Source organism: Calidris pugnax, unplaced genomic scaffold (assembly GCF_001431845.1).
Source record: "Calidris pugnax isolate Ruff unplaced genomic scaffold, ASM143184v1 scaffold448, whole genome shotgun sequence".
NCBI classification, from domain to species: domain Eukaryota; kingdom Metazoa; phylum Chordata; class Aves; order Charadriiformes; family Scolopacidae; genus Calidris; species Calidris pugnax.
The window spans coordinates 220,711-236,975 of NW_015091198.1; the positions used below are offsets into that span (position 1 = coordinate 220,711).

A 16,265-nucleotide genomic window follows, 5' to 3' on the forward strand; every position below is an offset into this window, starting at 1 on the left:
CCTTGCTTTCTGCTCATGTTTCAGCCACTGCCTCATATTCACTTTGGTGCTGAACCTGCCCTTCACTACCTTTCCGCGAAATGAAATGCTTCATTTCTAAGTTCAATGAAGTCAAGGACAAGACTTCCATTGCTTTCAGTGACAATCCCTGTGCTCAGTGAGATATAGAAAAGTTGACTGAAAGTACAAAGTGCTTTTATTCCTGCTAGCATTTATCTTCTCCCCAGCCTTCCCCTGTCAAGCAGTGAATATCTTCTATAGCTTTGTTCAGCTGTGATTTCTGTTACCCACGTACTGGCAGAAGTTAATTCAGAGGGTAGGGTGCACACTGATTAAGGATGATAGTACTGGAAAATGGTCTGTTTGCTGGTTGTTGGCTTGAAGCTGGGAAGGGAAGTCTGATCTCCTTCCTTCTTGGGCAATTCAATGCAATTCTTAAATACCAACGATTTGTACTTTATAGGTGCTTCTCCCCTGCCCAGCCTTTCCCAGGATTTGCAAAGCAGTAATTAACCCTCATTTATGCTGTTACGATAATATTATGCTCACCGAAAGATATGGTAGTAACTAAGCACAAAGTAGTTAAGGATATGCCCAAGGTCATGCAATAAACAGCTGTAGCACCAGAGAAAATTCTCCTCTGTGACTGCTTAGCAGCACTTCCCCATTGCAGCTTTTCTGTGGTACATGATACTTGGTTACATGATTCTGAATTTATAGATCCCATCAGTCTGGTCTGCAGCTTGTAAGCACATCATTTTTTTTAGTGTGCAGTATAACTCTGGGATTCCTGGAAACAAGGAAGCTTTTCATAAGTGAAGCCATATTATCTATGTTCTTTGTTTGCTGATTCCTGATACTTTTGGTTGTTGCTGTTACCGTCTTTTGTAATTCCTGGTGAATCTAGATATATGAAAGGTCTTCTGCCCGCAGATCTTCTCCTTTCTGTAAAGGAAGAAGGGGGTTAGCTCTTTCTGTGAAACTCTGATCCTAACAGAAACCTTCAGTGTAGCCTGTGTTTCAGTGGAATCTGCTTTTCTGTGGATATCCATTTTATAACAGAACAGGCATTCTGAAGGCCCAAGCTCTTCAGTGGGACATGGCTTTGATGCATTCAAAAGCGTGTAAGCTATGATGGCAGGAGAGGTTCTAGTCACTGGAAAGGAGAGTTTGGTGTAACTTTGCACGTGTTACCAAAAGCAAAGAAGGAAGGCATTTTGTTAATCCCATGATGCAATTCATGAGTCTTTAATTCATTTAATAAAAGGAGAGCCTTTTCCCTTTAATAGCTGCCACTAACTGAGGGCTTTTGCTTTGTTTCAGACTTTGGAAACCTGGAGTAAAATATTTTGTGACTGACCTGACAACGACACCAAAAGGTGGGTTTTCTGTTTTTGTTGATTTCCTCTCAGTCATTCCAGAGCACTGGAAATGCTGTACATCTCTACTTAGGGAGGATAGATTGCCTAATGAATCACTTTGTCTTGTCCAAACAAAACCAAGTAGTTTGACAGGACTTCTCCTATGTCTGCATGTACGTGTGTTATGTAATTTGATGGTATTTTAAACAAAGAGAATGCATACATTTCCTGGGCTGTACAGTAAAGGTGTTTATGGTACAGGGGTGGAAACTTAAGGGAAAATAAAAACGCACTGGGATTTTTGCCAACTTTTTTGTGCAGGTGTCTGTTTTCTGTAGGAAATGTTCTGTTTGCAGTACGAGTTGAGCTATCCAAAAGCCGGTGCTGCTGAGTACAAGCGTTGCAAGCTGAATCTATAACACAGCGTTTTTTCTCTTCTCACACCTCAAATTTAGGGTTCATGGTTGCCAAGAATGTTCTCTGCAACATGTGCTGATTACTTGTCTGTCAGTCACCACATGCCCACTTTGTTTGAAGGTTCGTTCCTCTGCTTTGTTGAAATGTTTCATTGAGGTTGTTTACAGATGCAAAGAAATGCTGAAGCCTGGATTTCCCATTGTACCCTGGCATTACTTGTTCAGAGGAGGGTTTGTGTAATGGGTGCAGACAGCTTTTGGTTATTTAAACGTCTCAAGTGAAAAATGACACAAAGAGAGACGATAAATATAATTTTCACTTTATCCAGTCATTGTTGCAAGAACAATTATTTGGTCATTCCTCTTCAGCCAAGAAAAGTGCTGATCTCAGCTACTTGAAGTTTTCAAGCACCAGGTGATACTGCACAGCCACAGTGAAGTCATAGGTTTGGTTTTGGTTTTTCTCTTTCCTGGACCTTGTTCTTGTCCTCCTTCTTGCTATTGTGGAGAATGGAGTAGAAACTGGGACATGCGTTGTCTGCATGTGTGTGTGCAGAGGGCAGTTTCTTCTGGCCACAACATTGCTGCTCTTACTGCAGCCACTTGTTTCTGTCTTGGAGATCATAGTTCTTTTTTCCTACATCTGAAGGCATGAGTCTTTCTAGAGTACATGTCCACAGTGGGAGAATGAGCGGCAGTATTTCAGTGCAGAGCAGTGGTATCTCTGCTGGGTATTTCAGAGTGCGGTGTTTTTCACCAGCTGTGAAATATTGCATTGTAACCGGAATGGGCTGCAGTACAGACATACTGTTTGTATGTTCAAGATACTAAAAAGAATTGCCGTGGTCTTGGAAGCTTCATCTCATGCTTTTGTGGAAAGTAATGAGAGAAACAGGTGAAGTGTGAAAATTTATCGACAAGCCTCTGGTTGTCAACATACTTGAAATGAAGTTGCCAGGGTCCTGCTCATGGTATTAATTCTTGTCCAGTGAGAAAAGGTTTAGCTTTGATTTCAGTGAGTGCAAGAGGCTTCTTTTAGCTGCTCCTTGTCAGCCTCTGCATGTCTTTGAACATGATTTATTAGGCAAAAAGTTAAATGGTCAGGAAGAGCTGTGTCTTTCAAAGCTTTCAAGCCAAATAACTCTAATGAAGAGAGTGATTTGAGAATCTGAGCTTAAAGTGTAGATGAAGCTGTTCGGTGGGCGCTCTTTGCAAAGAACAACAGTGAAGTTGAGGAGAGTTTGTTCTGCATTTTAATTCACTGGTGCAAGTCTGAGCTTCAAAAGTTTTCATGGCAGGTGTTGAATGTTCTGTCTGCTCCTACCAGGAGCTCGTCACAAACAGTGACGTGTGTAACAAGGAGAGTCGGTGCAGGCTGGCAAGCTGTCGGCGGAATGGGATAGGTAAACTCCTGTCTGCTCTTGGAAGTGAGTAGTAATCCAACTTCTCCCTGTACCCAGAATGTGGGTTCTTTCAGCTGTGTTTGAGCTGCTCACAATTTATCATGTGAAGAAAAGGCCTTCTTGCATAAATGGAGAGCAAAAAAGCTTCTTGTAATTAAATAATCGGTTGCCTAAATCGCATTTTAGTAAGCTGATCAAACAGTGAATGCAGGCTGCAGCCCCAGACCAAGGCTGAATAAACACTTTAAACTGAGTTTTGTTAGTTCTTCTGTCTGATAGTATTCTCTTTCCCTTTTCCCCTGTGTGAATCTAAGACATGTTCAGATCATATTACTTTTTCACAGCACCTTAAATGTTCGGCTCTTCCTTTTATCTTGATAGCCTTCCTTATAACCCTTTATTAACCCTGTACACAACCTGCACAATGGTACAGAAAAATTCTTCACACATTTCTGGGTCTGACTCTGTTGCATCACTTTCTGGACTGCCCCAAAGCACCTTTCCTCTCCTTCTTGCTGATCACATAGCAATTGTGTATCTTGCACAAAGGAATGAAAGCAAGAACATTTGTCTCAGGCCTGTCTCTGCAAGCTCAGGCACTTATTAAACTTAAATGTTACCTATTTTTTCACACTTGCAGGGCAATAAAACCCAAATCCTTAGAACCGAACATTAAATGTAAGTGCAACATTTGTGTTTTACTGAGAATCTCTGGGGAAAAAAAAAGGCAATAAACCCATGCTTTTAAATTTTATCAGAATATTTCACAGGAAAAACATGAATGTTATATAGGAAATAGTTTCCAGACCTGTACTAATTCACAGTGAATTTTCAGGTTGTATGAACAACAAAATGGAGATAATTTTATCAAAAGCCCAAGACCTGCATTGCCTAGCTTAACATAAGGCCCTTCTGTGTGGCTACTGCTTGTGAGAAGTGTGCTTGCCCTGCTTTCCTCCTGCAGAGAGGACAGTCTGTAGATTAGCATCTCAGGAGGGCTATGAAGGTCATGTGTGGTTGGGGCATTTTCTGGAGAACCTCCCTCTGTCCTCTGAATCTAGAAAAAGCTTTTGGTTTTTGGGCACCTCTGTTGTCTGTTGAATGTGAAGTATGGAGAAACGGAGGGAGCTGGTGTTCTTACAAGCCCTATAAACGTAGAGATCTAGCTGAGCATTTACCTCTATACTGTTAAAAGTGATGTGAGAACTGTGACCACCATTTGTACCATGGAGTCTTTTGGGATTCTGTCTTTAGAATTGGTGTTCTTTTGGGCTGTTTATCTTGTAAAAGCGTTCTGCTATAGCGCAGAAAATAAATGATTGTAATAAGGCACCCTATCTGTTGGAGAAATCTAAGTGGTGTTGCACCGGCTGTACTGGTTCTCTAGTTTCCAGTGTAAGATTATTCATCTCCAGTTGTTTTCTGGAACTGCTCACATATACTCATCATTACCAGTCTCTCCTGCTCTGCTGCTAGGAACAGAAAGTGTGAAGGGGTTCAGCAATGCAGAGAGCTCCCACAGCAGAGGTTTCGAGGAGCGCAATGCCATGTTGTGTGGTGCAGGGGAGTGAGAACAGTCCACGCAGACAAACAACAAAGACCTTGTCCTTAGGCCCACTCCTTTCTCTGTTACAGATTTCCTGAGTGATAGTCTTCCCTTTGTGCTGAAATAAAGAAGGAAAAGACAAAGCCAGATCCACTTCCCTGTTGAAGGCACATCCAGCATCCTTTGGTTTGATGGTAAGGGCTGTAAAATACCTTTGAGAGTCGTGTGAGGCAGAAACTATTTAGACTGAGCCTTGACTTTGCATGTTGAAATCACAAGGAACTTGAGCTTACAAAAAAACAAAAATGAAAATCCAGTTGATTGGAAGTGCTCCTTGTATTGCTGTTCCAAATGCTCTTCTCGTAAGAAGGAGCCCTCCAGCACACGGGGCAGAGAGACAGAGTTTCTGCATCCAGAGATCTCTTGTGGTGTTTGCCCCCACTGTCGGGATGTGCAGCACACTGCCTTAGGCTCTCAGCGGGTAATGCTGTTAGCCCTGGGCAAAAGGAGGGCTGTGGACTGGCCAGTATGCTGAAGAGTTAAAAAAACACGTCCTGGGCTGGCTCCAGCAGTTTAGGACGGAGGCCATCAAACTGTGATGTCAACCAGCCCTTTCTTTTGGGCTGAGAGTGCCTTGCAGAGCTGTGCAATGCTCCCTGTGTTCATACGTGGAAAAGCAGGAAGGGTGCCCGTGTGACGCCGTCTTTCCCCAAAGCCTGTGGGTCAGGTGGGGACCAGGGAAACCCATCTGTCCTAGAACCAGTGCCAGGGAGGAAACAAAGTTGGAGGTGTTGAGTGAGGGCTGTGGCTGTAGCATCTTTTCTTTCAGTAGTGTAGGAAACTAGTAGGCTCCCATATGATGACTGAACCAGCTATGCTTGCAATGATAAATCTAATGGATCAGATTTCTAATTGTCATGCCTCTACTGAAGTCAGCACAAGTATGTCAATATTGTACAGCAGCAGAACAGGCTTCTTGTTTTTGTTTTCTTTCAGGGCTATCTGGGAATTTGGGACTACATGTCCAAAACCCACTCACTCAAATAATTCAAATCCTTAGATTACGAATATACAAAAATAGGTGCACTTCTTCATGGCCACTTTGTTTTTCATTGTCTAAGATTACATATAACATATAAAGATACGGAGTTTAAAAGCAGCAGTTTTCTGAGTTGTAGCAAATGCTTGAGTTAATGTTCTACCAAGCACCAGATGTGAAAACCAGAGGCAGGGCCAGAAAAATATTTATTGAGGGAGTATCTGAGGAAGTTGTTCTTATTGACGCCAGCAGCTCCGGAGTGCTAGTTAGTTAACCAAGTAAGTGTTTTTGGGTTGTTTTTTAATGACTTATTCCATTGCCAGCAATGTCTTCAGGAAAAAAACAGCAAATGGAAGGAACAGGTGGTACACAACTTTTTTAAAAGGAAACAACATATTGTAGAACTGCAAGTGTCTGCTTCTACTTAATGCTCAATCTTCAAACACTCTCTGATGCAGTTCATTTATGGGCAGTAAATTGCTAGACCAGACAGCAGGCCCTTAAAGTACTTTTTTTTTTTTTTTTTAAATTCTTGTTTTAGTTATTCAGTGGGGTAAAAACATATCCCTTGTTACCTCCTGCATGCCACATCAGGAGGTTGGGAGGCAGTAGGATAATAACAATTGTGATTAGACCCCTCTCCAAAGGAATGAGTAGGAGTTTTGCTCTTGACTTCAAATGGGAGTAGGAGCCGGGCCCTTTCTTTGTAAACAGCAAAGATGTCTTCTAAGACAGTATTAAAGAGGAGTTATGCCCTTTAATTGTAGCCTTAAAAGTTTAACTTAGGCAAGAGAAGTCTCTTTGGAGAGAGGAAACATATTTTATGAGATTATCTGACATAGCAGGAAAAACAGGCATGTTTGCAGCAGAGTGGTGAAGACCTGGATAAAAGTTTATATTCCTGAAAGCTTTTCTTGTTTGTTTGTTTGAGTTTTTTTGTTTGTTTTGGTGGGGGTTTTTTTGTGTGTGTGGTTTTGTTTGTTTGTTTTTGTTCCTCCCCAGCTGCTTAGGTGTTTTCTCTGTCTACAGGGTTTGCTTCACTTACAGACTTTGAGCGTAATGGCTGCAATGCCTTTATAACTTCAGTATCTTTTGTTACTGGTGGGGAGAAAGCATTTCAGTGCGTAGCACTCAATTGGGAAACTTTTCTGTTACTGACAGACCTGACTCATATTCTGTTCATAGATTTTTATCTCCGTTCCTTCCTCATGCATTTCTGGAACCATTACCACTCAACAGGTAATATGTCAAGAGTCTGTCTTTTCTCCCATAAAGTCACTTCCAGTTTTTTTTTCCACTGGTACCAGTAACAACAGAACCAGGGTTAAAACTATTTGATCTGATAGGGCAGTATGGAGGGGCCCACTGCAGCTTTGCCTAACGGGGATGTTACATTTTCCCTGTGGCCAGGTCTGTAAGAGAAAATGGATTACATCCTGAGAGAAAAGATTACAATCATAGGAAGAATTGGTTATTTTTCTTGTGGCTTTTAGCTGCTGCAGGCATAAACATGCCTCATTATCTAAAGGCATTACAGTATCTCTTTTAGTGTTGCTTCTCACCTTAGAAGCATATGGGATTAAGGGGAGCCATTAGCTAAATTCTTGATTTTCAGACTTTGAAAGGTGAACTGTAAAATTCAGTTCATTTGTCTGAGATGCAATTGAGTTGTCTGGCCAATTGTTATGGTTTGAGAAACCCACAACAATTTATCAGACAGTAGAGTCTTCTAGAAGTGCAGTGTTCCCAAGCATTAGAAAAGAAATTAGTTCTGTGTTGCTCAAACCAGGCCAGCAATGTATGAAGGCAGGAGTTATTTCTCTGTAAAACTTTCATATGAAACCCCACTGTTTTTGCTTGGAACTGATTTGCCTTTTTACTGTTAAAATCATCTGGTTATTTTACTGTATGAATGAAACACACTTTTTAGGATACACAAATCATACATCTTCTGTTACTTCTCCTCTGGATATTTGTGTGTAGCTGAAATAACTTTGTGAAGTCATTTGTAGTTCCTAATTTAGGATTGGCATCTCAAATTCTGATGAAATCAAGTCAGTCTGGTGCTTCTAGGGAAGGCAGTCTGATTCAGTGTGGAGAATGTTAGCCTAGAAGTTGGGACAGTTGGGTATGGATGGGATCTTGTAATATTTTGATACTGACCAAAAAACAGGAAAGTACTTGTTTAGAGGTCCGTGTCATTGTCGTCCTTATTTAACCACTGTTGAGCAGGGGACTCTTTACATTTTGATGTTTTTCTCCATCAGATAGGTTTATAATCCAAACGCTGTACAATACAGTGCTTTGCTAGACATCGATATAAATGCTGTTATCTCACACTTTGCTGTTACAGTGGTGGTTGTTTCGAGCTGAGGCTCCTAAAGGCCCCTCTTCTGAACAAGAATCAAGGGGAATTGTGCAGCTGAAAATGTGAAAAACTCAATCCTCAGTTTTTAAGTGCAGTCATAGGAGAAATTGGGCTGTGCCACAGAATTGTAGGCAAGAATTCAACTGATTCGTGTGTGCTTTGCTGAGCTGTCGCACTCAGACTGCTCTTTCCAACTATTTGAATCAAAAATTCAGAGCTGGGGAAGATACAATGCATCACAGTGGTGCTGCATTTGAAATCCAGAACTTTATAAGCTTTTGTTCAATTTTTCTTTTTTCCTTGAGGTACCTGCTGAACTAAGTAATGGTCTTCCTATAGAAACGGTGATGAGAATATGTGCAATGGGGATAGGAGCCAGGTGGGGGGGCAGGGCTCTTTGTGGTTGAATGTCTGCATTGGGGAGAGGCTTTTGGACCTGGGGCTGGTTTGGAAAAACAGCAGTCAGGGAATAGCGCCTGTCCAAAAATCCTTGCTAGGGAGCTGGGATGGGAGGTGATGGGATGGGCATCTTTTCCTGCCCTGTGACTTGGGGGCTGAGTTTAGGAGTGAGAAAAATGCCATGTTACTCTTTTGTGAAGGTGTTTAGTTCCAGAGCTGAGGCAGACAGAGGGCGAAGGAGGAGCCTCCTTGGAGATCTATTTCTGAAGTAGTAAGGAAGCATTGGCGTCTCTGTTGCATGTGAGGAAATGAGGCACACTTCAAGACATAAATATTATTTGCAGACAGTAGGCAAGTCTGTGGCCCAGCTGGGATCAGACTCCAATCTCCTGAGCCTCATGCAGTGGTTTGTTGTCTCTTCCATCAGCGTCTGTTTCCACTGTACATCTTAATTAACAGCTTATCCTGAACTAAGAAATAGCTCTGTAGTGCAGATTTGTGTATGTGTATACACAGATATGTGTATAAACATATTTTGTTTCTTATTAGAACAAGGGTGTGTGTGTCTGAGGCATTTTATAATGTGCTCAGAAGGAGAAAATAGGGACCCCAACCCATCAAGTAGTAAACTATTGCTTTGGATGAAAAGCTGTTGCTTTTCTCGAGCAAATACAAAGGTTAAGTTTCATATATGAGCTTTGGGAGCTGACCTAGAAAGCTTGGACTTTTAAATAAATTTCTGACTGATTCTGCCAGTATTTTTGTATTAACAATTATGCATTTTCATAATAAGCAAGAAGTGAATCTTAAGATTGCTGTGCTTAAGCTCTTCATGTCAGAATGCAGTTGTCCACATTGTATTTGTGCTAGAAAGCTTGAAGCATCAGAGCCAGGTGCTTATTTATCTCTGAAATTGGTGTAGCTCCATTGATTTCAGCAGACTTGCACCCACATGCATTTATAACAGCCAGCAAACAGGCTCTCGAGTCTTCAGAAATGCACCATGAAGACACTGAGCAACATCTGTAACATAGCAACAGGAAAGCCTTTCTGCTGTTCTCGTTATGGTGGTCTCAGAGGTTGGTGGTAATCGTGAGCATGTTGTGGAGGGTTTGCTTTCTTTTTGTTCAGGCTTGTCAAATTGTTTGGAAGTGTGAGGCCTACCAAATTTAAAACAATAACCAGTTATGGTAGTGGTGCGAGGACCCAGCTTTGGATCAGTGTGAAAGGTTGGGAAGACATCACACCGCAGCACATCTGTGATTTCTTCTTGCTTTCCATGGGATTAAACGCTTCCCTCGTGTGAAGCTTGGCCTTCCTGAATGCATCAGAACCTTTACCAGCAGCGTCTGGCATCTCTGTTTTCCTCTTCTGGGCCCTCTGGAACCTTGTTGCAGGCTGTGTGGGCAGCAGAAGCCCCAGGCTGCCATCCCATGGTAGGCCCTTTGCTTTTGCTGTGTTGTCTGGGGATGAAAAAGAAGTGCCTTTTGTGCCTGACAGAGAAGGAGGTACTGGGGCTTGGAAAATAGTTGTGGGCCATAAGCAGCCATTATATATTCCTCGGGATCAGCATCTCTGCCGCTGTTAATCAGCACTGAGGCTTGACATCAGTGCAGCACCTGCTGCTGTGCCTGCTTTTTGCCTGCTGTCAGGTGTCTCACAGTCTTATGCAAATAAACCATTTAAGAAAATGAATTACTTGGATCAAGCCATTCTGAAAAGACTAGCACCGGATCCTGTGCAAGCCAGACATTGCCTCAAAGATGTCCTATATTTACACGAAACGTAGCAATTAGGTTTTCCCCTGGTATCTTTTGTGTTTTTCACATTGTTTGCCTATTATTTCTGCAAGGGCAAAGGGGGAGGTAGCATGAGTGTAGTAACTACTGTCTGTAATTATGCAGCCAAAAGAAACAGAAAAAAGCCTTCTGGGTGTTTTCTACATCTTGGGATTTATTAGTTGTCTCATGTGCTGACAGAACAAGATGTAAAATTGCTTCAGTGTTCATCTGTCACCATATGAGGCAGAAGAAGCAAGTCTCATAAAAGTACTGTAGTGCAGGAAGTTGGCTTGTTTGTTTCTGCCCGTCATGGGCAATTCCCTCCCTTTTTTATATGGTTTTCAGGTCTTGCTGTGAATAGACAAAAGTGATTCTGTTTTTACAAGTGCAGTACAAGGAAAAGCAGCCTTCAGTGCTTCAAAACGAAATCCGGAACTGAGTTTGTAGTGTTTGGTCTGTTTCTACAGCATTGCTAATCTTTAACAAATAATAAAATAATTAGCAGTTCGGAGAAATCCTATAGTCTATTTCCCTATGGGAAAGTGTGACTTCTTTCACTGTTCTTTGGGGTAACTGTAATCATTTGAAAGAAAAAAGGTAAAGAAAGTGTGTTCTGCACCTCAGCTGAAGCAGCTCTGCAGTTTCCTAGCTACTGTAATGAAGCAAACCCCTCCACTCAGGAAGATGATAAAAACAAACATGTAAACAGAAGCCACATAACAAGTCATGCTACCCAGCTCCCCACTAGGATCTGATTGATGAAACTTGACTACCCGAGTGCTTGTATCACTCCTGGCTGGAAAGACCAGAGAGCAATTGAAGAGAAATGGGAAAGTCCTGCAGACCCAGGTCCTGCTGGTGGGAGGGCACCACTGTTGGGACCCCTGGAGTCAAACTCTCTTCTTTATCACGAGGTTGCAATGAAAGCAGGAGGTTTAAGCCTGGGTGGGCCTTACAGCCTGTTTGCTGAGGCAAGAATGTTCACATTAAGCTGAGCAGTACGTGGAGGGGCTGCCTGGTTACAGACCTGTGGGTTTCACAGTGGATGTGCCATTTAGACCCTGCAGTTTGCCTGGACAAGCTGTGCGCTAGATAAATTTATTTGGGGTAGGGGCAAACTCTGGTGGTTTTTTTCCAATAGAAGTCAGCAGCAGGATGTGCTTATGGCTGTAAAAAGAGTGAAAGCCCTGACTAGCTTACACACACCTGCTATTGTGTGTGAAAGCATCTCCTGTGTTCCCAATTGAAAAGATGGATTTTGAAGATGCGAGCACTCCATTTTGGGAACAGTATTCATTTGACAGAGCACAGACACTGGCCACTGACGTAGTTGATGCAGTCTTTTTTGAACTGCAGTCTCTTTCAGCATATTAAAATGTGAACGTCATGCTATCCGCTGCTTTAGCTGAAGCCTATCAGGCAGTCATGTCACCTCCTTGTTGCGTGACCAGCCTTACTCTAGCCTTTTAGAGTGTTTTTGCTGCTGTACAACCCGAATGAGCATCTGCCCATAAGCAACAGGTTAAGGGCTGCCTTAAGATGGCTCCTGCTCCTGTACGATATTTCCAGAAGCTACTTTCTCCAGCCTCTGGTGACACTGACATTACAAAGATGCAGGATTTTAGAGTTCTTCTCTGAGTGTGAATGCGTTTTGTATTTTGCTGTACTTCAGCTGAGTTATGGAGAGAAGGGCGGCATGGGAAATGCTAAGGGTGGTAACTTGCCTGCATGGTACGTATTTTGCAAGTAAGGAATGAAGCTGAGGCTGAAGGTTACCCAGCTCTTGTGAAGGTTACAGAGTATATTTGCAGAAGAGGCAATTTGCATCTCATTTTTAATCTTTAGAATTAGTGTCAGTGCAGAACAGAGTAGGCAAGCCTCAGACAACTTTATTGTGGTTATGAATCATGTGCCCAGACACAGCAACTCTGATTTGTGGGTTCAGGGCATTTTTAAAGTGCATGACTTTGTGGCTAAAACTTGCTCTTGCAATGAAAGAAAGAAAAAAAAAAAAAAAGAAAAAAAAGACAAAGGCAGGGGAACATTTAGACAAAGTAGAGTGACTGAGAGCTGGTCCAGAAGTTTTCAAAAAGCAATGGGATATTTTTCTGTTTTAAATGTCGGTTTAGAGTCTTTGAACAAGAAATCCCAAGTTTAGGGGTCTGAAAATACTGCTGGCCTGTCTGCAAATCCTGTGCTTCCCCCCTCGGACAGATCCAGTAGATTCTTTGTATGGGAGCTGTCACATTCACCACTTTGATTTAAAAGTGGCTTTGATTCTCCTGTTTAAATCTTGCCCTCCTCTAGAGATGCTTTCTGACCGCCACTTGATTAAAAACTATGCTGCAGACCCTCTTCTCCACCAGTGACCAGTGGGTGGGTGTATTGGTGGGTTGTTGGGGGATGGATGCTACACTTGCGCACCCCCTGTTACAGAGACCAGTCTGTATTTTATGGAGCACTGTGTCTTGTCTCAGTCTTGCATGGTGCAGTTGTGTTACATTGTAATAGGTCATGCTTTTAAACTGCAGGACTTCTGAGTGCTGATTGCAAATTGAACAGGAAAGATTGTTTGGATTATCAGCAGGAAGAGAGTAGAAGGCATGACCTTTCTTCTGCTCCTCAGGGCAGAGCAGAGATTTTTGTAGCATTTTGCTTTGAAACAAATTGGTAAATAGCAGGAATGTTCTTACCTATAACAGGTTAGCTGCTGAGGTGTCTGTAGGCTTCCTAGGTGTTGAAGGAGGTGGGGTGGAAAAGACACTAAATAGAGATAAACTTTAAAAAAAAAAAAAAGTCATGCAGAGATGTGGAAATAACTTATTCAGGCCGGAATAACAAAATCTAGGGAAATTATGCCAAATCAAGCAGTGCAGATACAAATTTTGCCCGAGCGCAGAGCACAGACTGTGACTATTTGCCATCATGAGGTTAGATTGGGGATGGTGTAAGCTGCAGGGGGTGCAGCAGCCAGGAAAGAAAAACGACCATAAGGTCAATGCTCAGAGCCAGGTAAATGAGCCGTGCTGTAGGACAGGACAGGGGCAGTGCTAGAGCTCCCTGTAGATGTGATTCCAGAGGTGACGTATTCTGGTGTTGTCCTTGACAAGGAGAATGGGGCTGACAGTGCCTGTCTATTCCTTGTATGCTTGTTTGAATTCATGGGGAATTTGCTGTCATAAAGTTAGTGCACTGTAGCCTGCATGAAAAGAACCAGTGAAAAACTTCAGGACTCTGTCATGACTTTCATTTTTAACAGTTTTCATGCTTTACAGTACCTTGTAGTGTCTCTATAGCCACGTATGACATAGGAGTAAAAACAATTTGCCCCTAGGACTGAGGGGGATTCTAGGAAACATGAGTTTTGAAAGGGTCTGGGAAGAGCCCGTGACCTGCCTCCTGATGGGCAGGGTGCAAAATCCTCAGTAGACAGAGGTATGAGGTTCACTCCCATCTTTTGTAAAAGCATGTCTTCATGTATGTAGGAACGATGCTGGTTCCAGGTGTTAAATGCTGGTGGAGAATAAATTGAGAGGCAGCGTCTTAAACATCAAGAGCTTTAAATAGTCTTTTGGTAAAAGTAACTTTCAGAACCTGTTTTCTACTTGCTAGCCAGAAGAAAGGTTTCTGTTATTAAAGATGATCTGAATATTTCTCCCGAGCTTTCAATATCAATTTCATGGCAGGTATTGGGGAAAAACACAGTTCTACATACTATGGGGTACTTCTAAGAAATGTTTTTGTCTTAAAATACAAATGGACAAAGATAATTGTTAGAGAAATAAAAGAGTGGTTAGTGCACGATTGTATTATGAAGGATCTAAAATGGGCATAACAGTGTCCTTAAAACCTAACTTCTGAATTATTGTAATTTTTTACCTTTACATAATTCTGGGAACAAGTACCAGGAGATGACAGTGATGCCAGGTCTGGCCTGTGCATTCAGGTGGGGAATCCAGCAACATAGCTAGACTTCCTAGACCAGATGTTTTATGTGTTACATGTTATATGAAACTGCAAAATTTAAACATCTTCCTCAGGCCAATCCTTTATTATGATCTTAATTTTGGCCTTCGTATCCATGGCTGCAGCCCAGCTAATTTCTGTAATTTAGCTGGTCCTTTGCGAGAGCCAAACTCAGCTGCAGTGCTGGATTTGTGGTGCAGCAGTTGGAGCATCTGGGGAAGAAGGCGCTAGATAGTATGCAGATGGGGGGCAGAATGTGGTCCTAAGAAGTACAGAGAAAAGATGCTGAGGATGGGGGAGTTACCTAGTCCAAGCTGGTGAATGATCATTTTGAGCCACATAATGGAAATAACAGAACTGGCCTAAAAGAATGGGCCAATGAGGTGAGAGAAGCTCAGCAAGTGATGGGATGGCTTTTCTTGCTCTTTATTAGCCTTGTATCAGGACTGATCCAAGGTTTGCTGTGTATGTAGAAAGACTCTCTTGTAACCATGACTGGCTTTTGAGCGCTGTGATATGGGGCAGAGCATGGTATAATATCTGTACACATTGGTCCCATGGCTGACAAAGGGAGAATGGTGTTCAGGCTGTGCTCAAACCCCAGCTCTGCTATTGACTTCGCAGGTGACCTCCAGCAATATAAAAATAGGGCTAATGGGATACTTACCATGCTGCAGAACCGCAGAGCAAGAGTGCTGTTGGTACATGTGTACTAGCAGTGTTGCCGTTCAGAGAAGTGGCTTCATAAACAGAAACAAATTGTCAGCAAATAGTTTGGCATTTTTTTGAGAGGAGCCTACAGTTTACTGCCTGCAGAGCACCGAGGAGTAACTAGTAAAAGCTGCTTGAAGTCCTAGCCAGATGATAGAGCCAAATTGTGTTTATGATTGCACATCATAAAAGCTGTCTGTTTGGGAGGAGATTTAGCTATTTGTTCATTCATGACTTAGACCCCATCATGCAGCACTAGCCACATTTGTGCAAATATTTGCTCATTCTGTGACAAAATCACTCATATTGGCAGGTTAGGAAATATAGCATTTTTATATGAAAAGGCAATAGGTAGGTTTTGCCTGTAGCTGTAGACTGGTTAAGTAATATGCTATTAAGCTCAATTAGAGCGGCACAGTGAAAATAGGTGTAATCCTTTTGCAATGAAACAGCATGTAAAGACCTGAACAAAGGAGACATTACTATGAATGATACTCCCTTATATGAGTAGAACCGCTGAAGGAGGGCCCTACATCTCTGTTTTGTGGCGCATCTGTTACTGTTTTGTTGACTTTGTTTTGATGCTGTATGTTGGCTGAAACATTTTAATGTTTTTATTTTAAAACTTAATAACTGAAATTTGCTAATGCAGTGGACGAAGCATCTTCTGGGATTCTTTCTGCTTTGCTGGTATAGACTGAAAAGGAACAGCCTCTCCATTCCCTTTCTCCCCAACCATACAAGACTGCAAGCTTGCCTGTGATAATATGCTTTTTTGAGTGTGTGTAAAACCATCCTGTCTCTGCATGATCCATGTAATACATGGGAAAAAATTTCCCATCTAGTAACTGATGAGGGCAATTTCCTGTAAGCCAGCTCTTCTTGTGGTCTCTGGTTTCCAGCCAGTTCTATTTTTACCATTTTTTTTCTTCTTTTTTTTTTTCTCCCCCTTAGTTTCTTTCTTTTTTTATTAAAAAAAAAAAAGATGTTTCCTTCTGGCAATCTGTTACTCTAATGGTTCTTATACCTAGACAGGCTACAGTTTTAAAAGGCACCAAAAAAAAGCCATGAAGGTAACGTGTATCCTGATCACATTTAATTGAAGCACATCATAAAGTCAGCATCAGCTAATGGGAGCAGATGAGAGCAAAGCCTTGGCTGTGCTGTTTATCATTGCCGAGTTAAAGCCAGGTCCAAGTAATTCTGTATTACTGTAGTCAAAATTGTGGTGTTCCTGACACCACAAACACTTAGATTGATGTACTATGTTGCTCA

At 42.0% G+C, this 16,265-nt stretch overlaps 1 protein-coding gene across 13 annotated transcripts in view; it reads left to right on the forward strand.

The window, feature by feature from the left end:
- The window catches only part of MAP2 (microtubule associated protein 2), a 248,382-nt gene that overhangs the window by 47,260 nt on the left and 184,857 nt on the right, over window positions 1–16,265 (forward strand). For 11 of the 13 annotated variants that reach the window (XM_014959619.1, XM_014959626.1, XM_014959627.1 and 8 more), the window contains exons 2-3: window positions 1,324–1,379; window positions 4,816–4,920. The gene's annotated coding sequence lies outside the window, so the exon portion shown is untranslated. The remainder of the gene's footprint in view (window positions 1–1,323; window positions 1,380–4,815; window positions 4,921–16,265) is intronic. The other 2 variants (XM_014959620.1, XM_014959622.1) reach the window with 1 other exon arrangement.